At 31.4% G+C, this 24,031-nt stretch overlaps 2 pseudogenes; both read right to left on the bottom strand.

Moving 5' to 3' along the window:
* Nucleotides 1–2,044: 2,044 nt before the first annotated feature.
* LOC143078616 (lipopolysaccharide-binding protein-like) lies at nucleotides 2,045–15,173 on the bottom strand (annotated as a pseudogene).
* A 475-nt stretch (nucleotides 15,174–15,648) lies between these two features.
* LOC143078617 (bactericidal permeability-increasing protein-like) lies at nucleotides 15,649–23,623 on the bottom strand (annotated as a pseudogene).
* Nucleotides 23,624–24,031: the final 408 nt, after the last annotated feature.

Here is a 24,031-nt window from a genome sequence, read left to right on the forward strand (position 1 = left end):
TACAAACAAAATTGAAAGACACGAATACAAAACGAATACAAAACGAATACAAAACATTACTCATCTCATTGGCTAGAGGTATAGGGGGAGGGTTGAGATCTCACAAACATGTTTAACCCCGCCGCATTTTTACGCCTGTCCCAAGTCAGGAGCCTCTGGCCTTTGTTAGTCTTGTTTTATTTTAATTTTAGTTTCTTGTGTACAATTTGGAAATTAGTATGGCGTTCATTACCACTGAACTAGTATATTAAGGACGCCTCCGGGTGCGGGAATTTCTCGCTACATTGAAGACCTGTTGGTGACCTTCTGCTATTGTTTTTTTTTTCTACGGTCGGGTTATTTTCTCTTTGACACATTCCCCATTTCCATTCTCAATTTTACTATAGCACAATAACACTAAAAGGATAGTATCAAAACAGCAAAGGTTGATGATTTACAAAGGCTAAGAAAAGAACACTATAACACGTAATGAAGATGACAAACAACGTCAGTACCTAGAATCCATTATCCAAGACCATAATATACTTTAAAAACATTTATCGAAACATAACTTATGAACGTAAGCTTGCGTTATTAAGAAATGCGTCGATGTATCTATATGCAGAAGATTGATTAATACTTTGTTTTTATTTTGATTGTTTAGATTGCAACTTATGAAGAATAAACAGCAAGCAGAATCGCCTCCATCGAAATCGAATTATGTCATGCCGTTGTTTATAGTTGAAGCAAAATGTTGGTACACGTCAACTGATATCAACGCAGTAAAACGTCATGCTATTCATCATTCATATCAATCAGTATTTTTCGACATTGATAAGGGTGCACCTCTTGCATTTTGCAATTAACCACATATACACTGATCTATGAAAGTCATTTATATATTTGTTGCTGTAGGTTATCTGATATATGTATTTATTAATGTGCTTAACGGGCAGCCAAATAAAAAAAAAAACTATGCTCCTTGAACCTGGTATGCTTTTATATTATTGTATATTGTTGCTATATGATTTCTTATAAGTAGGCTTAAGTTTATATTGAATAGATTTTTTTTATTGGTATTCACTCAATTATATATTTTGTTAAAGAATTGTTAATTATCCGACAGTATATCATTAATACATATAGCAGCCTCCAGATAAAAAACAATTTATATTACCCAATCCAATGCTTGCAATATAACAAAAATACCGAACTCCGAGGAAAAATCAAACCAGAAAGTTCGTAATCAAATGGCAAAATCAAAAGGGCAAACACATCAAACAAATGGAAATTAACTGTCATATATCTGACTTGGTACATGCATTCTTATGTAGAAAATGGTGGATTTAATCATGTTTCATAGCTAGCTAAACCTCTCACTTGTTCAGATTGTTGAACGGCAATTGTGTTTTCCTTAATGTTTATACTGTGCTTGTTTCATTTGTTTATAAGCTTTTGGTTTTGTTTTTGTTTTTGTTTTAAATTTCATCAAAACAAATTGAAAACATTGCGATTTAATTGTTCTGTCAGTGATTTTCATTCCCCGTTTAATTTGTTTCCGCCCATTTTTGCTGTTAGTACAATTTCCAGTTTATCCATAAATATCAATATACTGACACCAATGTTACGATTCCCTCGTGCAAATATGACTGAAATGGCCTCATCTTTGTTTATTACGTTTTTCTCATTTTACGATCCTAGCGTTTTATATAATGATATATTAGTCTTATCAAACTAAAAGGCGTATATGATAGGGGTAACATTTGTATTTTATATTTCCTGAAGTTCTTAAATTTTTTAGTTGCAATTGTAAAAATTTGATATAAAAAATTACATCATGAGAATTTATTAACAATCTAGAAGTACACTAAAAAAGTCATTACTGACCAAATTTGAATGCTGCACAGGACGATATTTAAGCATGGCAGAAAACGAATTGAATAATAAAAATCATTTTCAGACATTGTGGATATCATTTTATGTTGAAACATGTGATCTTGTAGAGTAGACCAAACCATTGTTGTATTTCACACCCACACCCACACACACACTATAATTGCATTGATCATATTTCGTTTGCAAGGTGTCTCTCTTTCATAGGCACATATTTCAGCGCAGTTCATTGAGGGGAATACTTCAAATCCGTTTCAATCAGGATTGTGTTCTGCAATTATAAAGGAAGAAACGAAACATACACAGTCTCTAGTGTTCTAGATTGTAGCTTCTCTAGTAATATTTTACTAAGCAGGTTGGTTAAGACAAATATAGTTCAAAGATATGTACAGAAAAAAGTAAAATCACAAAAATACTGAACTCTGAGGAAATTTTGTTTCGATATTTCTGAAATTGTCAGATTATATCCTCTGAATATTTCCTACAACAAATATAATAAAAAGAAGGAAAACCTTAAATTAAGAAAGACAAAAAAATATAATGGGGCGTTCACCTGCAAAGTATACTGAAAAATTATTGTCATAATCAAAATCATGAAAGATAACTCATATCGTAACGTGTGTTTATACGTGATCTTATGTCAGTGGAGATAAAAGCTGGAATGTAGAAAACTACGTGATAAATAAAAATGCTTCATTTCTCTAATTTTTTGTCAAGATTAATTTATTTTATTGGATTAAATTCCAGTGTGTGATTTTGAAAGTCTTGGAATATTTTGTTTAAACTTATAATATTATTATCAAAACATATTCAATCATTTTGCAATAACCATTGCCATTAAGTCCGTACGTCGAGTTACGTACGTATGCCATTTTATTGGAAACCTCTAATATGACTTAAATGGCCTCATCTTTGTTTCTTATGTTTTTCTCATTTATGATCCTAGCGTTTTATATATTAGTCCTATCAAACTCAAAGGCGTACACGATAGGGGTTATATTTGTATTCTATATTTCTTGAAGTCCTTAACATTTTTTGTTGCAATTGTAGAAATCTGACAGAAAAATTACATTATGAGCTTATAACTTTATTTACAATCTAGAAGTACACTTAGAGTCATTACTGTTCACTTTTGAATGCTGCACAGCACTATATTTAAGCATGGCATAAAATGAACTGGTGAATAAAATTCCTTTTCCGACATTGTGGATATGATTTTGTTGAAACATGTGATCTTGTAGAGTAGACCAAACCATTGTTGTATTTCACACCCACACACACACTATAATTTCATTGATCATATTTCGTTTGCAAGGTGTCTCTCTTTCATAGGCACAAATTTCAACACAGTTGATTTGGGAGCATACAATAAGGATCGTTTTCTAAAATAAAAAAAATAATAAAAAAGGGAAAAAAAACCATGCATAGTGTCTGGTGTTCTTTGATTGAAGCTTCTCTATTAATGTTTCACTAATCAGGTTGGAAAACCCTACACACAGATATCAAACTTTTTTTTTGTTATTGTGAAACGAGGTCATTTATTTGAACTATTTTGAAAATAAAATGAACAATTTCTAAGAAAAAAATTCATTTCATGTTATTTCGTTTAGTTTTATTTCCGTTCAACAAATATTGTTCAAATATATTATATATATATATATATATATATATATACAGAAAGCAATTAATTGCAACACTATTCGAACTTTTTGGTACAGTTACATGGTCAGAAACTGAGCATGAAAAATTAATTTGTGTGCTGTGAATATTGGTTATGGCGTTATTTATCATTTTCATGTGAACCAATATACACTTATTTTAATTTGTTGACCAAATTTTTATATTATATTACTGCCATGGTTTCCACATATATTCATAATTGAGGGTTCGATGATCAATGGATCTTAAATTTTATAATGTCAAAGAGTTACCAATAGATATCTACTAACCATTGCTAACAAGTAAAGTTATTTTGCTGTAGTACCTTCTTAAAAAAACCGGCAGATATCTCTAGAAAAGAAAAGCTAATTTTTTCAGAGGTAGTAAGTTTATCCCTCCTCGAAATGAAATAGGGTTCGCGTACGTAATCACTAGTTTATGTGTTGTATTTTGTTTACTAGAATTTGATTTCTTTTTGTCTAAATGTACGTTTGGCCATGATGTTTCTGATTTGTAAGACATATCTTCCATAGACTGGCATTCTGTCTTTTTTTATTTGGCCCAAGATTAAATCAGATACCGTATTTTGCAAGGACGAAATCCAGCCTGTGGTTTCTCTTACCTCTTTAAAAAAAATTTCACAGAATAAAACATATAAAAAAATATATTTCTTGATGTTTTTTTAAATAGGTGAATATTTTTTATACACATGTAATTAGGGTATAAGTTTTTTATTAACAGAATTCAGTAAAGGCATGTTACTTACCAGCAGTAGTTTAATACCAGACTGTTGGAATTGTAAATCCTTTGTGGATGGCATAGGAAAACCTTTGGTTCCGAGACCTTTTACACAAAATATGAGTCAATATTGAGTTTACGACACGTTACGAATATATCATATCTGTTTCCATGGTTATATAAGATTATGATTTTATATAAATGTTCGGTTGATAGTTAGATTTTACCAGATGTTTTTATGAAATAAAATGGAGAATGGAAATGGGGAATGTGTCAAATAGACAACAACCCGACCATAGAGCAGACAACAGCCGAAGGCCACCAATGGGTCTTTCATGCAGCAAGAAAACTCCCGCATCCGGAGGAGTCCTTCAGCTGACCCCTAAACAAATATGTAACTAGTTCAATGATAAAGGACGTCATACTAAACTCCGAATTATACACAAGAAACTAAAATTGAAAATTATACAAGACTAACAAAAGCCAGAGGCTATTTTCAAAAATTTTTATTCGAATTTTACAATTATTCTTATCTGATATTTATCTGTTTTTTTTCTGTTTTCAGTCAAAAAGTATACTTGATTGCTGAGATAAGAATAAAATTAGGAAGTAAAAGTGAAATTATTTAGCATCAGCTATATCAACCCAGCCGTCAACACTCTTTTGTTGACATGAAATATTATTTATACGGTCATTCGCAACAATAAAGGTTTTCTACCCTCAGATGTAGATATACTTTATAAACATATTTTGTTTTCTTTCAATTCTTTTAGTTTTAATGTTCTTCTGCTCCGTTATATGTATATATTTGAAATATTTTAATGCAACTTCTTTTTCGAGTCTTGGGAAAACAAAAAACGCGTCGGTCGTATCAAATTATACACACATGATCAATAATGCGATTTTATAAATATGTTAGCAAGATGAATGTTGCAAAGAGGTTGGCAAGAATTGCCAACCCTTTTACATAGCATGACTTCATCCCCAAGTTTTAATTCAGTTTGTGTAGCAGGACGTCTTGAATACGTATGAACTGTTTTTCACTGGAAATTTATCAAAAAACCTCAATTAATAATTTCTCCAATTAAGGCTTCACCAAGTAACATTCATATTCTAGCTTTGTTCCATATATTGTTAGCATAAATGAATTTTAAGCAATATCAGTTCTCAATAGATGATTTGAAATATACATACCGTTGATCATTGGTTCTATGGTGGTTATGATGGCACTGTCCACAAGAAATTGTAATGCTCTATCCTAAAAACAGATAGACTATATGATAAATATAGAATACCTATATATCTGTGGTAACATGAAATACTGTGTATAAAGAGTGATAGAGAAGATATGGTTTTATTGATCATTCATATTGTAAAACAAAATTGGTGTTGAATACAGCTGTAAAAATGTCTTTCTCGTACGTCATAGTTATTTAAAACTACTGTTTTTGCTTTGGTAACAAAATTAAATATGCAATCATTTAACTAAGGTTCTTCTGAACTAATTTCGATTAACCAGCAGTCGATAAAAATTAAATACTTAATTTAGAATAAGAAATCCATTTTCAATTTTAATATTATAATGCATTAAAGAAACTCTTCAAAAATCTTTATTTTATTCTTTTCTTAAAAACACAAATAACTTACATGTATTGTACTAATGGCAGAGTTCGTAACTTTGGTTTGAATTCTGAAAAATGTGTATTAATGTTCATTAATTAAAGTTAATGTAAGTGTTTATTTCCTTGCAGCTGCCATTTGTATCTTTATCTCTTATACTTGACTTATTTATGATGTCTGCAAATTGTTTAACCGCAGTGTTTTGAAATTCTACTTTGTCATGTTATCTGATAAATCAGACGCGTCAAACTGGAGGTCAATCCTTCCCAACATCGTCTATAGCTATCAGTAATTTTGTTATAGTAGCAGTTGAGACTTTGTATAGGATAGATATACATGTTTATTTTTGTAAAACGTTTATTTGTATTTATTGATATATTGTGGATATGACATTTGACGTTTACATTCTCAAATATTCACAGCTGAACATGCCTCTAAAGTACCTTTATTGATACTTAGTAAAGTGAAATGGATAGTGTTTGTGTTTTTATTCATATCTTTAGTGCAATAACTATCGTTTCCAATGTTTTCATTTAACGAATACACAATGTGTACTAGTATATATAACATACAAGAACTGTTCGTCATTAAAAAAGTTATATGGATAGTAAGGGATCGATCTTCGGTCATAGTCAATTTATTGGTCGACTCATCGAATATTGCTGCAGAATACAGTCTTGACGATATGGATGGAGGCATACAGAAGTTTTGAACAGTTCAATGATTAAACTGGTATAAGTTTATTTTTCCAAGACAGGTTAGTTTATTGTACATCTTTTAATTTCTGAAGGCAATCTAAATGTGGTTCATATTACTTGGCTATTTGAATAGTTACTAAATAAATACTCATATTCATTGCTTGATAATCGAAACATACAATTTAATTATTGATTAAAAGAATCAGCTTAAAAAGCTTCAGTGCACTTGCTGAGTGTAACATATTTGGATTATCATATTCAACAAAAAATATGAATGTATTTTCTCTCGTTATATTATCGTTAGTATGCACCTTAAAATGATTTACTTGGATTTACTATATCATATAAATTTATTATTTTGCTACCCTTTAGTGTTGCGGACGTACACATACATGTATCTACTATTTGAGTTAGAGGCAACACTCATCATAATTATTGATTACATTCTTTATATTTCATCTCAATATATCATACATACACATTGACATGGCCTAGAAGTGGCATACATTATCTGGATCTTGTATACGATGTAGATAACGAACTATGAAACAGAGAGTTGCATCAGGTTGTATTCTATAGTTTTGTTCCCTGTTTCTCAAAGCCCTTTACCATATGAGAAGTTTATCCTGTAGTCATACACTATTTGTATGCATTTACCTTTAACGTTGATCAAGTTCTTATTATATATTCTATGGCTTGGAATAACACTTCAAGCATATGTTCGGATCTTGGCTACAAGTTAACTCATTTTCACGTATGCATTTTAATTATGTACAGCTCATGTTATATATATTTGCTTTATGATTAATGGTTCATATACGCATGACCATTCACAATTATATTTTATACTTTCTCCCTGATGTCACACACAACATTATTCACCTCATTTATCACAACTATAGAGAAAGGTATAATAGACATGTAAGTATGTATGATGAGTGATAAAGACAAACAAAGCTACAGCATAATCTTTTCTCAACACATGCATTGACCTTATCCATTTAATTTTGTCTTGGACAATTAAATATTGCATTACAGATGGGGAAAGGTTAAGGAGTACAGATCTACGACGATAAAATACGGTGAACAAATGTTGATATTTCTAGCTTATGAAAATCACCTGTATTGTCTCTCTGTGTTTTCTGCAATTACAAAAATGCGTATATAGAAAAGAAGTTGTGTGGATGGAAATTGATAATAATCGTCCCAGTCATGCAATATATATATAGATATTTATATTTATGTAGCTTGATATACTATGATAATGTTTTATAGTTTAATGATGTATGCTTTTTATACATTGCTTTGAACAGTATTTTATTTATTTTCATATTTCGACTACGGAGAAAAACGTTTGGTGCTCACATAACTTACCAGATCTGCGGTACTAATGACGAGTTTACTTGAAACAAAGAACAAACACCAATTGAACATGTTTAGTCTAGACACAGACTTAATTTTAACGGAACAAGATCGCTTGAAATCAACATATTTCCTGATAATACGTTCATACATCAAAGTTTATTTACACAACACGACAATATTAAAAGGTTGTTTCTTCAAGAAATTGGTATTATAAACAGTTGTACATTGTTTTCTATAACCTCTATCAACACAGTATGACATGCATTATTTCCTAGTGAGATCTTCCTATTCATCTAGCAAATAGAATGACATGTGTTAACCAACTCAAGAGTGCTACGATATATGAATTAACATTTACAGAGAGGTTTTTTGATCCGCACTTATATAACAATGAATTACAGTTATAATGAGATGTTTTCGGATACCTGCTTTATTCCGAATATACAGACAAAACTAATTGACTGTCAAAGTAATAGTTTTACATTGTTTTATCTGACTGCTATTTTGTTTTTTACCAAAGAGTAATTATTCATCAACGTATTATAAATCATATTTGTCTATAAGATCAGTTCTATAAATATGTGATTCATTGGTTACAGCAGCATTTAGCTTTACATAAGCACCATTTATATTTAATCAAAGATACTATTAATGGTTTTTAAATAGCATATTCAAATTTGGGTGCGTCGGACATCTGACGGAACACCCGTTAAAAAATAATTGGAAGATAACAGATCTGTTGAATGTTACGAAATCATATTCAAAAATTGGGTCTATTATTTCTTTATTGAATTAGTAGATGGCTATTTATAATTAATTACTATGTCAAGTATTTTCTTATATATATATATATATTTTTTTTTATTATGTTTATTATCAAGCTCTAATTATTTTTAGAACGAATGTTTTTTTTTTACCGTACACATAATTTTTAGCACAATCACTATCTCGGAATAATTTTGGGGATACTCAATGCGTTACAAGGGCAGCATGTATGTGTAACACATTTCGTTTGGGCAATGTAATAATGGATTTTACCCATTCTTTACTTGTCACAAAATTATTACCTGAGTTCTCAGGCAGCCCTGAATAAAACGGGTAACTAGGCATCCCTCTCGTCGGGTGAACGAATCATTTGGGTTTGTCCATTTGACAGTTCTTTTGGATACATGTTTTAGTGTGCAAATGGTTTTTTCACTCGAGGTTATCCGTCTCAGGTTGCAAAGGGATCCCATACCCTCTAAGCATGGGCTGGGCCAGCGCTCAACATGCAGGTATTAAATTTAAGAGTAGGTATTAATATACTTGAGTTACCTATGTTTGACATGGGATGGGCCAGCGCTCAACATGTCACGCGTAGAGAGGTATAATATTTCGAAGTAACAAGTGTTCTTCGAATTATGCTTCAAGCTCTTGTCAATACTCTCTTTTAAAGGCTCTCTTTGCTATTAAGTTCACATTGTTTGAGGTTTCATTCAAAACTTTACGAGTTATGTTTCTGATAGATGTATAATCAAGCGGCTCGTAACTTTCTCCTTATGGTCTAAGTTATTTGAAGTCACATTTATACATCTACACTCTATCGTCTATTGCAGTTGCAGCGATAGATGCTCGAATAATGTGAATTTAATTTCTTGATTGATATATGTATTTTATTTATTTTTTAAATACATATCAATCATAAGCATGTTGCCCGTAACGCCAATTTTTATAATATTTTATATTTGTATTTATTGTGTTTTTATTTTGTTATGTATATATATTAAATATTTTTCATTTTCGATTTATTTTGATTTTCCATCGGATAATTATAATTTATTATAATTATTATTATTATTATTATTATTATTATTATTATTATTATTATTATTATTATTATTATTAATTATTATTATTATTATTTTCTTAATTGAATTTACTTCATCAGTCGTTCTGGGTCTGTTTACATAACAGGTTTGATTAATACCACGGAGATGCTTCCAACATACATTTAATCTTAAATCAGCTGGGGGAAGGTCATTGTTCGTTCATATCTTGGATTGAAAGAAACACGGCACATAAATATGATATTTTTATTTTGATTGTAACTTATAAATATCACAATTATTTTTCCTGTTTCCGTTCGTCAAACATGCTACAAGTCAAATAAAAGCAGACATCACCATTACAAAAAATATCAACGGCAAATACAAACAACAGGGAAACACAATTTTAGGGAAAACTATAACATAAGTAACCGGAACCATACCAAACCCCCGGAATGGTAAAATTGATATGATCTGGTAGTGTAAGTAGTATCTACTCTATAAGTGACAATCGGTACTGACTGTTTAAAAGAAGTAAATAAGAAATTACCGAATCAATGTTATCCATGCAAGGCTCTATGTATAAGACCGTACTTTGACCTATAAAAGTTTACCTTACAAATTGAAACATGGACGGAGAGTTTTCTCGTTGGCACTCATACCACATCTTCTTATATATCTACGATATTACAACTGTAGAGAAAACATTGTGTTGCAGAAACGACCATTTAAATGAAGATTTTCATGCAAATCATAGACTTTCGTTGGCTTCTTGTGTCAAATGATATGAGTGTTTTATGAATTATCGACAGATAAATGTCATCAGCGTTGTATGCCGTATCCAATTTTATTGTGTAACAGGACTTAGAGACACTCACTTTGGAACAATATATACACGCTTGAATTGTCGACGGTTTAGGAAAAGAGTAGGAGAAGTTACAAATGTCATATTATCAAAATCAAATTCAGTGATACATTAATCACTAAAGAGAAATGAAAACAGATTGTTCTAATATCTTGAATATCACTATGAAGTTGATTACAAAAAAAATCATGTCAGGCAACATCACGTCACTTGCATACTGATATCTGTAAATTACAAATTACAATGAAATATGTATTCATATATTTAAATTACACAAATTGAGCTAGGAAATACTTGTATTTAATGTTCTGGAATGGTGATCATATTCTGCTTGACAAGATTTATAGTAATGGTCAGAATACTTCGTAGCGTAGAGTTTGCCATGTATCATCTCATTTGCCATTGAAAGATTCACTTTTATGGAAGCTTTCTGATAATAAGAATGTGTAATGTTGAATTAATCAGTACTGACCACATAAATTATACAATTTCATGTAAGGCTTTTCATATTCATAACAAATAAGTTGATACATGTATATGCAGCGATCCTACAAATGTTAATCTATCTTATATTTGTCAACAATGTTTGTAAATGGTAGTATAGTAAATTATATAATTTTCATATTCTAATTGAGCTTTATTATCACGGGCGACGTTGAACAAACTTATTATCTATTTACAATGCAATATTCGACTTTTTCGTAGGACTGACTGGAACGCTTAATTTTGTTTTCAGAGGCCATTAGGTGAACGCGAAACTTTGTTTTCTGGGGTCATTTTGTTGAACGCGAAATTTTGCTTTCTGGGGTTATTTAGTTTAACGCGAATATTTGTTTTCTGGGGTCATTTAGTTGAACGCGAAACTTTGTTTTCTTGGGCCATTTAGACCCTTTTCGTGTATCACACATACACCCATTTTCCCTCTTAGTTATTCACATATGTCAAACGTTCACTCGATATTACAACTATCCCCCTTTTCGTGTGAAAATAAATATACATAATTCAATAAGCAACAGACCTCGGAAGCTTCGGTGATTAACTTTTGTCTGATTGGCTCAGCAATCAAGTACGGTAAGCTCATTTGGCTTTTGTCTGATCTCCTAGCAAACAGGGTTATGTTCCCTTCCGCTCTCACACCAAGGGTTCCGACTGATATATTTGTCACTGGTGATTTAGTACTAAGCATGTGTACTTCTACTGTACTATTTGGAAAAGCTTTTCCGATCTTCGCGTAATAAAAGATATAATACTAAAAAAGTATCTTTTCGGCAAGATTCTATTGCAAATAAATTGCATCTATAAATTATCAATCATCATTTGGAACTTTTTTAGAATTTTAAATAAACTGTTCGTGCTTATACCAAAATTATTTTCAAAATCATCAACTCAATGTTTTAATTTCCGTATTGACTTAGCCTACGGTGTTTTTCTGCTTAAATTCTTCACAGTGATGGTCATATGGTACAACTCCAAACGACATGTATCAAGTGACTGACTGGAAACAGTATTATTACTCCTTGTCCAATCAAATCTTTGTATATTCTTAACATATTCGTGATACTGTTACTCGGCCTTTCTGCTGTATTCTGATATCAATCTTACTAGAACACACCCGCGAAATCGCGGGCATTCAGAGCGTAGTTTAAAGTATGTAAAGTGTTGTTGGAAGAATTTTGTAAAATATTGAATGACTGGAGAATTTCAGCAAAAGTATCATAAGTCATATATAGGTTATTTGGGACAGGAAAATTCTTTTTTTTTTTTTATCCCTCCTCCTTTATTTCCAAAATTCTCAATTTTTGGTTTTCTATCAATTTCAATATGAACATAGTTTTCATTTAGTATGTTATGAACATTTAAGTAAGGAGCCTGTAATTCAGTGGTTGTCGTTTGTTTATGTGTTACATATTTGTTTTTCGTTCACTTTTTGTACATAAATAAGGCCGCTAGTTTTCTGGTTTGAATTGTTTTACATCGTCAGTTCGGGGCCTTTTGAAGCTAAGTATGCGGTATGGGCTTTGCTCGTTGTTGAAGGTCGTACGGTGACCTGTAGTTGTTAATTTCTGTGGCATATTGGTCTCTTGTGGAGAGTTGTCTCAACATGGCAATCATACCACATCTTCTTTTTTTTGTAATCAATGAATTTTGTAAAAGATTTATTGACTGGAGAATTTCAGAAAAGGTATCAAAAGTTCACATGAATATTTTTAGCGCTTATCTGTATATTATGAACATTCATTACTATATAAATATAGTGTATTTACTTTCAATTCTAATTTTACTAATCGATCCATGGTGGTCATTGATATAGTATACAGACCCTCTCTATTTAATAAACTTTGTGACCGCCGTGGATAGTAAACTTGAAAACGATAGCAGATAGAATTCTGAAAATACACTTTATTCTTTGTATATATATATATATGTATGTTCAAAGTATACAGAAAAACGCAAACCGGAAGTCTAATCTGACTTAAAATTTTGTCCAATGACGGGACAATATCCGGATGCCTTTTTTCTCGTTTTTCTCCCAAAATAACTCAATCTGAATAATCATATGAATGAATGACAAATGCGACTATGCACTGTACCTATAGGACACAGAGGCGTGTTGATTAATTTATTGTGGAAAGGAGAGAAGCGACACCAAAAATGAGGTCTTCTCGTTTAATAGTATAGATAACAAGACTTTAACAAGTAACCCATTTAAAAGTGTGTTCCACATACATTTTTAATAGCTCTAATGATTGGTGAAAATTCGCATTTAACTAAATATTGTGTTTCCTATATATGTGTACACAATTAAATGAAATTAAAAAATATGTCTCTTATATAATACACTTATACAAAAATTATAAGCGTAGGTTTTGAAATATGCTTTCAGTTTCAGTTTTCTATCTGCAACATATGCTCTTAAATTTACCTGTGGAACAGTTTTCCCAATACATAGACCGGAGCAGGTTGTGTTCAATATGTCTTTCTTGTCTTTGATCTAGGAACGTAAAAAGAGAAATCAAGATGGTTATTTTTTTCTCAAAAATATAAAATGAAATAACGTGTAACATAACAATGAACGTACATATATATGTTAATTATTTTCATGGGGTTTTGAAATGGAAAATCAGATAATTTCGCTTATTTTATGGACAGCAAGGATTAAAATACGAGGAAGAATATATTGTTTTGTAAAAAATTAATTGAATTGAATTTACAAGCTGCACGATCTCTAATTTGTAAAATACTAATGTGAAAGCGATGATGGACGTTTAATTTTATGCTACACTTTAAAACATAATAATGTATTGATCGATCTTTCATTGCCATGAGCAGTTAACAAAACATTGCTTTTGTTTTTCTTTCAAGCATAATCTTTCTGTGCGTTAAATATGTTGATAAGTACTACCTTTTTAATTCTCTACACACCATATTGTAAGATAATTACATTTTTTTAAGTCAAGTTGAACACCAGCATGTTATGTTTTTGCGCTTGATAAAGCATAGTGTTGAAGACATAATCTGACAATGTGATGTACACCATTCTCTTGCTGTCTGTGATTGGTGCCATTGATTGGGGTGCAAATGGTGCTTCAGTTTTGTCAGAAGACCAGAGTATTTCTCCCTGTATTACAAAACATAAAATAATTTTCATTTAGACAGTATGTATAGCAAATATGCATAGCCTGTACAATGCCATTGTGTGTCACTTCAAAAATCGTACACTGTGAACTTTTTAACACTTAACACAATATTTTAAAGAAAAAAATGCTGAAAAAAAAGTTCAAAGTTTTCGATGAGGTCAGGGTTTAAGACGTTAAAAACTCATGAAGATATGTAGACGAAAGAGGCATGAACATCTTCAAGCTTCTCTACAAATATATTATTTCTACGATATATGTCCTGAAATTAGCACCTTGATCGCCGGTGTATAGAATCATGTGCAATCATACCACATCTCCTTATCTTATCCAAAATGTTATGCTTTTTTTTATTGGTAAGTAGTATTTCATGAAACCCCAAACCATTTGAATTTGATTAGAAATGTAGACATACTTCATTTAAGGGTCTCTGTGGACGAGTGGTCTAAGAAGTTACTTCTGTAATCAGTAGCCAGTCAACATTGAAGTTGTGAGTTCGATCCCCGGTCGTGCGGGTGCACTCGTTTTCAACCTTAATTTCTCCTTTCAATGTTGATCTTTTTATTATTTTCATTTTGAATGTCTTCACTTGCAGGACTGAATGTCCAGCCAAAAGGTTTCAATTTTCAAGATTTACAGCCGATTTCATTGAGTGTGTAGCCAAAGGTAAAGTCTTTGGTATGCTTGCTTGTTAGCTGAACCGTCAAGTCATTATTATGTCAGGTTTACTACCCTCCTTTCGAAGTTTCATAGTCCATCAGATAGATAGATTGGTAATCTGCTGGACTAGTATATTCTTAAAGGAGGGTAGTTAACCTGCCATTAATGACTTTATGGTTCATGTAACAAGCAAACTAACTAAAGATACTACCTTTGACTTCACACTGACATCGGCTGTAGTAGTCACCAAGTTCATCCTTTCCGATATTGAATAAATATTTTAAATTACTAAATAAATATTATTTATTGCATTAGGGACATCAAACTGTAGTACTAGTAGTGCAATTTGTGCCTTCAACAATATATATAGCAAGTGAGAGGGAAAACAAGTTCAACTACCGTTTTTGGTGAATATTCAACAACTACCCTAATTGTTTTTTAAGTAGCAAGAAATATTGACTAAGTCCAAAAGCCTGACATTTTTAGAATATTTGAAGAATAACAAAAATCCGGTGGCAATGCATGCTTCAATTATGTGTACAATAAACCTATAAGGTATTAAAAACATTAACGGTACCAATTTTTCTGCACCAGATGCGCATTTCGACAAATAATGTTTCTTAAATCTGTATCTCAAAAACTGTAACCGACTCTTTATATATATATAGCTTGTACCAAAAAGTCAATGTGTCAAAATACCGAACATTTAAAGAAAATTTTATAAAAAAAAATCAAAACCCTGTAGACATTCACACCTCTATTATAAATAAAAAGCTTTTAGGTAAAAAACTGAAGGAGATAGCTAGACGTATATGTCACATAAACAAACGAACGGACGGATGGATGGACGTACGGACAGATCTAAATTAACGAACGTGCTCGACATTTTGTTACGTGAGGGGAGGGGGGAATGTGAAATAGAATTAAGAGGACATAGTTTACATATACATTAAACAGCTAAGTCAGAAGTACCATTGCACTCCAGGAATTGGTATAGGTTTGGCATGAAATTTTGTCACTTACATAGAACTTCAGACAAAACAAAATACACATTCGAAATGGCAAACAAATGCACATGTATTTTCGCTCATACTTCATAAGTTTTTTTGCCAAGGGTCTTATCCAATTTGTATTTATGCAAGTAAAATATGTTAAAAGTAATTTCGCTATAGGATGTTTTATTTGAAAATCCAAATAGGATCTGAGTCAATTGAATGCTCCATGTGTACTTTTATTTTATGATTACAGCTTGTCAAAAGAGTGCTCTGACACATATATAAATTAATACATTAATGTACCGATATATGAAAAGGCTGGAAATACATAATTTTCAGTATAGTATAAGTGTAGTTAACTTAATTTCAGTATCAACTGCTCTTTACATGGAATTATGTTTATAATTACATTTCATACTTTGGATTCAATACTGACTGCACTGATATATAACGTCTTAGTTTAGTAATGTAAAACGATTTTTGTCTATCAACAAGTCATTTTAATATTCTTAATTCTTTGTTCAAATATTTACTAATTTATGGACAATGCACATTTGTTTATTTTATAACAAAAATTAATGCGCAATTGAAGTCCTACATGGTCTGTTCACAAATACTTGCACAAAATAGATATGATACATAAATCAATTTTTCTGTAGATAAATAGAAAACTTCAAAGTGCAAAATATATAAGTTTTGATGAAATGATTTTCTTCAGAACTAAAAAAAGAGTTTGAATATATTGTGAATTTATTATAAAATTCATTTGTAAAATTTCGTTGAATATTTGAATATATGAGTTGCAAATCACATACGAAAAGTGATACGGAGTTGTTGGATAAAAAAACGATTACCTTTCATAGTTGAAAGACTCTTCTGTGCGTTATTATCAATGAGATTTTGAACTATTCCTCACATCTACAATGAAATACTAATTAATTGAAATCATCTCAATTAAGAAGTAAGGATAGTTACGGGGAAACCCCAATCAAACGCTGAGGTTGATTTTGCAGTGGACAACTATAACATATTTTGTCCAAATTTAAGCATTTTCAATCATCTTAAATAGCCTTAAACGTATTGCGGCTTATCGTTACATATAATCGTTTAAATACTTAACTTTCGCTAGAGTCAAAAAACGATAATATTTAAAGTCGCCAATACAGCAGATTTGGATATAACTATCTAAACAAAAGTAAGAAAAACACGTAAACTCGTCGAGAAAACTGTTAGAAGGAGCAAAAACAAAAACAAGTATCCTCTAAAATATAAGTTGATGTGCGTTATAAGCTGATCCATGTTAAACTAGCCTGAGTATCAATAAACACTGAAAAAAATTGGATAATAAATGATTCTCAATCCTATTCTTCATTAATATAACGAAAAAAAAAGTATCTGTGACGAAAATGTTTATCTTTAGTCAATATTAAATGTGGCAAAGGGCAATCAATGTTCCTTTAAAAGTGATGCAAGATAAAATAGAAATATCCAGAATAACAATTCACAAAAACGAACAGTTTTAACAATACAATTTTGGTTAATAGATTGACCAGCATTCGTTTAACGTTTACCTTTTCCTAAAATTGGTTACTAATAGCCTTAGAAACTTTTCCTGCAAACGTAATGTAGATCCAAGCTCTTCCTCCGTTGAATTTGAACTGAACTTGACCACTGTTACATGCGCATTTAGCCGATTTAATCAATGGTCCTCCATTGCCGTCAACTCCTTAATTAACAGTGTGAACATGATACGGAAAGGAATATTGATTGGTGTTATACATGTTATAGAGGAATTGGATTTAAACTTCAATGCATGAACATATCACATGCATATTGGGATGCAAATATATCGATGGGATATAAACATATGATCACTGTGTGTACTGTATTCTTGCCATATATATATCCCGACTCTTTAATGTCGATTGCTTGACAGAGGAGCAGCAAACGCCAATTTCAAAGGCTGCATTGACCCAAACTTGGATTGAACTGAAGACCTCCTGGGATGAGCACAATACGACTATACCACCAAGGCAAAATGATTGGTAATCCATAATAAGATGTTTGCGTGTTGTTGTTATTGTTGGTGCTAGTTTGATATTGCAGCCTTCGTGATATGGCCCTCCATTTTATATGTTTACTGTTAGACATATAACGTATATGTTTACTAATACATAATGTCAACTTAAAATTAAAGCAAATGGTTGAACTTTTCCTTAATGTATATAATTCTTTATAAATTTGAATGCATTATTTAGACATCAATTGACGATTGCAAATAAAAACAGTCTATTTTGACTATCGCTAAATGAACTTACCTGCATTAATTCCAACACTGAACGACATCCCTGAAAACTTAACCGTAAATCTTCCATGGTCGGATATCTTGACGCTGTAAATACAACCCAATGTTCATGATGTTATAAATGTAAACAAGAAAACTGTTTTATTAACAGGAACATCTTCACGTCATACTAGTTTTTCTAATATGTTTGATGAAGCAAGATATTGACAATGTCTACTTTTTATTTAGTATTTTTTAGAACTTTTTTAGGTATGAAAGAAGAAGAAAAAACACTGAAAACTCTGGAATATCTTAGATATAAACGGAACAACATGTTGGTATATGTGTTGGGCTTGATTGATTCCGGTAAAGCATATATTGGCAACAAATGATAGATACTCGTTTGTACATAATTGATAACGCCACGAACCCTTAACACTATATTTATTTAAAAACAACTTACAAATGCCATCGGTATTTATAGTGAAAATTTCCATCAATTTCCAATATGATGTTTGCTGTTGCCCATTTTAGATCACTGCCAGAAGATAGTTTTATACTGCTAGTTCCTAGCTAGAAGTTTTTGATGGCCAGACTAAATAAAAAAAAAAGACTCAAAATTAGTAAATATATATTAAAAAAGTATTTGTGTTGCATATTATTTAGTTTTCTATGTTGTGGCATGTGTACTATTGTTTGTCTGTTTGTCTTATTCATTTTTAGCCATGGCGTTGTCAGTTTATTTTCGATTTATGAGTTTGACTGTCCCTCTTGTATCCTTCGCCCCTCTTTTAAGGTTACACGATAACTGAAATACAAAGAAATAAAGAACTATAAGCTTATGTTAAAATGGTCAAAATCAAAGAATAACGACGGAAGTACAAGACACGTCATCTTTAAATAAAGATTGTGCCAAAACAATTGACCGTTAACTGATGTGGAACAGAGAGAAAAGCAGTTTTATCTTCACAAGTGCAATTCGCATTGTTACTCGGAGTGGCTCACAAATAAATATTATGCGTATGCACAGAAGACGTTCTATCAGTCTTCGTTTTGTCAATGCATTGAACTATCAAACAGGAATAAATCTGATAGAAAACCTAATTCAAGAGTTATTTCTGCAAGTATCAAAAACATAATTCCGATGAGGTTAAAAGCATTCTTGTATACATGTGTTGAATTATAATTGATGGCTCTTAAACGCACAGATTTCCGCAGCTACTACGACGTGATTCGTTTCATTTGATGAAAAGTATCTTATTAATTCAGTACACTAGAGAATATATGAACCTTGTTAAGCATGTCTGAACATACTTACCCATATATGGTATATTAAACATGATGACCTGATCCACTTTGATCAGGAATTTTAGCGTTCCATACTGTTTTAGAGATTAAATCCACTGCTACGGTATTTGCTAAAATTTAAATAAAATGCAACCAAAAAACGAGAAATTATAAAAGGAAAAATGTCTATGTCGTATAAAAGATTTATCCATGTGCAGATAATAAAAGTAAGCTTAGAGTATTAATTCACTGTAGATATGAAATACCGCCAGACATCCCTTTAGCATTGTTTAGAGTAGATTGGTAATAGTATGTTTAACTTTGATGTAATAATAATGGCCTGATACACACGCTGCTGAACTATTAGTTCCGAAGGTATCAATTTATAAATTGTCAATGTTTTGGTAGAAACTAATGTTTGATTATCAATAGTTCGACAAATTCCCAGTTCACATGTTTTCTACCCTTTAATAAACTATTTAAGAAAAAAGTCCTTGGTTTACTTAAGACGGAATAATACCTAGAATAATCATTTAGTTGATTATCCGGTTTTCCCATACTTCACTCAATTAATGTCATTGAATTGTAATATTTACAAAGAGATCATAATACATATATAAACCATGTTATAAGCTCTATTGTTTTAACAAAGACTCCATGACTGTAATTTAGTACAGTTAATTGTTTGCTCAAACCAGCCTGATAGTGCTTCGGTGGCCTTTGAAAATTTCAACCGTAACAAATTTATAATTACCAACAAGTTGCAAAATTTGTCGATTTTACCGGTCCCCCTTTCACCATCATAAGATTTATGAGATCCTATAAGACAATGTACTTCCTGCCATTCTAGTGTTCTTTGACACTAGTAGACTTTGGTCATTTCTACTTTGAACGTTTAATGTACTGCACGCCATTTCTAGAAAAGATGAGTAAGCTGTCTCTAAATAAATCCAAAAAGGAGGAAATTCCTCCAACACAGGATGCCTTCATGGACCCTATTGATACAGAGGATTTTGACCTATCTCTTCCCCTGACAAATATTTCGTCGGCACAGAAGAAGGAGGAGGACAAAACTGAAAGTGACTTCTCTGATGTGGTATCTGGCGCAGAAAGGGATTTGAGGACTATCATGAACAGCAAATTGGCAATAGCTAAGGCCAGAGAGGGATTGGCCTATGGCCTGCAAGAGGATGGGAACATTCCTCCATTCTGCAAAATCTTTCTTGATTGTAGACCGGACCTTCTGAATAGAGATTATTCAAAGGAACTGGTAGAAATATGGACAACCAAGCTGAAGGAAACCAAAACAACCCTACTTACAGAGTCCGTCAAATTCCTAAACAAGAAAATTTCTGACATTGATGGGGAAATTAAGAAAAAACTAGATAACACCAAAACTATCATTGGTGTAGCAACTAAATGTGCTGGCCTTGCTCGATCCGATTTGGCTAAGAGATTCTTGGACATGAGGGAACGCCAGGAGAAGGATCTAGCAGAGTTCAAAACCGACATACGTGCCAAACAACCCATCCCTACATGGAAGAGATCCAATATTAATTTCAAAAAGGGCAACAACAGGAGAGGAAGACCATACTAATTAACTGTGTAATAAAAATTATACTGTGTAAACATGAACATATTGTTAATACCTACTGGATGAGTGCGTAAAATTTTGAACGTGATTATTTGACAGACTATATGTTTTTTTCACATTGAGATTAATTTTCTATTTAATGGTATGTTATTTTTTTTTTATCAGACATTATTTAGTCGCTTTTTGTATTCCATAACGCATGATGAACGGTAAATATTTTATTGTTTTGATATTTTTCATATGGGATAATTACCAATATAAAAATGTGTTAAACTTCCAATGTTTTCGTTTCTTCCTGTCAATCAGTAAATTTATATCAATGACCAATCAGATAATAGCTATGCTATCCAGCCACACCCCATTGAGTTTCCCAGTTTGCATTGACACACAAGACAACTTCATCTCTGCGATTTAGCGGCAGTCATGGCTAGACGCTTTAATGTTCATATGAAAAAGAAAAAGTATGGCCAGCGCCAAAGAAACAAAGTTGCAATGCAACAATCAAAAATAAAATTCCAAACGGCTAAACAGCATGTGGTTAATCTGTCAATGAAAACTTTAACTGACAATGAATATTTGCTGCTTTCAAAAGGGTTGAAATTCATACCTGCTCCCGCATTGAAAGGGGCAAAAAATGATTTAATGAGAGACTTTAATTAATTTGCTAGAAAATTAAGATGTAAATTTCTATTTTATTCAAAGAATGAAAATATACACACATTCAGGGAGAATAGCAAATATGAACCTCACTACAGCTGTGGTGCACTTGAAAATTATATTTTCCAAACAAAACATGAGTTGTCGTCAATGCAGCCTCGGAGATTTAGTGACAATCTGAAACCTGGTGAGAGGTCAAGCATATTTTCACTTTTGCGAGACAAATCAATTCTTATTAAGAAAGCTGATAAAAGCAACAATGTTGTTGTTCTTGATAAGAATATTTACCTATCCGAAGCTTATCGGCAATTAAAATCGCATCACTACACAAGTCTTGACGCTTGTGACTTCAAGGTCCTCAGAAATAATATTAATGATTATGTCACTAGAATGCACATTCACAATGAAATTGACGAAATTTCATTCAAATACATGATAAATGGCAATCAGAAAAATTACGGACCGGGACAAATGCATATATTACCGAAAATACATAAAATAAATTCTGTAGATTATGACAATGTCATGAGTATAGGATTTAATATTGATTTAATAGTTCCTCCAGAGAGACCTATCATTTCCCAGATTGGTACGATCACTGAATACATAGGTCGTTATGTTGATTATTTTCTTGTGCCAATAGTTAAGAAACACCATACTTTCATCAGAGATTTATCTGAGTTTATACAAAAAAAAAATAGAAACAATCAAACCATTAGACAATTGCCTATTATGTAGTTTTGACATAAGTCAGATGTTTACCAACTGTCCAATTGAAGAAATTCTTTTAGCAGTAAGAGCAGCATATGATGTATTTGATAAATCCCATTACACTATAAAATATCCCTCTACAGATGATTTAGTTTCCCTCTTGGGATATGTTCTGCAATATAATATCTTTGAATTTAATGATCGATTATATCAACAATGTATAGGTTCTGCAATTGGGGCCTGCTGTGCACCAGAATGTTGTAATATTTTATTATATCAAATAATGAAGGAAATTATTTCGTCATTTCCTTACAAGGCAAACATATTTTATTATGCCAGATACATGGATGATGGAATAATAATACACCACGGTAAAAGACATGAACTTGAAGAATTTTTTAAATAGGCTAATAGCCATCACAAATTTCTCAAATTCACATATGAAATTTCAGAATCTAACACAAAATTTCTAGACGTTTATTTATATAGATTATGTATGTTTAGCTTTGATGTAATAATAATGGCCTGATACACACGCTGCTGAACTATAAGTTCCGAAGGTATCAATTTTTCAAATGTCAAAATGTTTTGGTAGAAACTAATTTTTGATTATCAATTGTTCGACAAATTCCAAGTTCACATGTTTTCTACCCTTTAATAAACTATGTAAGAAAACAAGTCCTTGGTTTACCTAACACGGTTGTTTGTTGCTTTTATATTAGGATCTTTTTGGTAATATAATGGTTTTGTATCAATAAGTTTTATAGGAAATGCAGAAATCTTTTTTATGCTCATAAACCCAGAATTATATAATACAATGTATTATATGTCTCTGATGAACCCAAGTTGTGCAACCTTTCTTTTTTCATTATGTTATAAACTTTAATTATTAAGTGCAACCTTTACTTTAAAAACAAGTCAAACCTAAAGCTTAACATCTATTTATGATATGCAGAATTCACACTGAACTAGTAAATATTTTTGTTTTGGGGTCAGCTGTCAATTTGACAAATGCATATTTTCATTCTATTTTTTTTTTCAATTAAATCCTTATTACATGTTAAAACATTCATACCATAATTTATTCCATTCTGTGTTATATGAAGTCTCAATCCAGGATTCGTTGCATGAATACAAGTTGCTAGCAATATGCAGGTCAGAATTATAACCTGCAACATTCTGCATCGATTTACAGTTATAATTAAAGTATAATTAATGTTTTTATACAGCCTACTTTTAATCACGAGACAAATATTGACACACTTCCGCAATATACGATACTTCCTGAACTTGACAAATATTAAGTAATGTTGATATATTGTTGCACTTGTAAGTTTTATATGATTTCTAAAAGTGTTATTATATTAAATTTAAAAGCACACTCGACTTAATAAACAATACAGTTTATAATTAATACATGTACCTCAATTCATTTGTATAAGGATGCTTGTTTTAACATATGGAAATGTGTATACCAAGTCAGGAATATAACAAATTTTTCGTCCATTTGTTTGAGCTTTCGATTTTGCAATGAAGTAAAGCATTTGGGTCCGTGTAACACTTATCAATTCAAAGTTTAAAAAAAA

This window comes from Mytilus galloprovincialis, chromosome 6 (genome assembly GCF_965363235.1).
Source record: "Mytilus galloprovincialis chromosome 6, xbMytGall1.hap1.1, whole genome shotgun sequence".
NCBI lineage: Eukaryota > Metazoa > Mollusca > Bivalvia > Mytilida > Mytilidae > Mytilus > Mytilus galloprovincialis.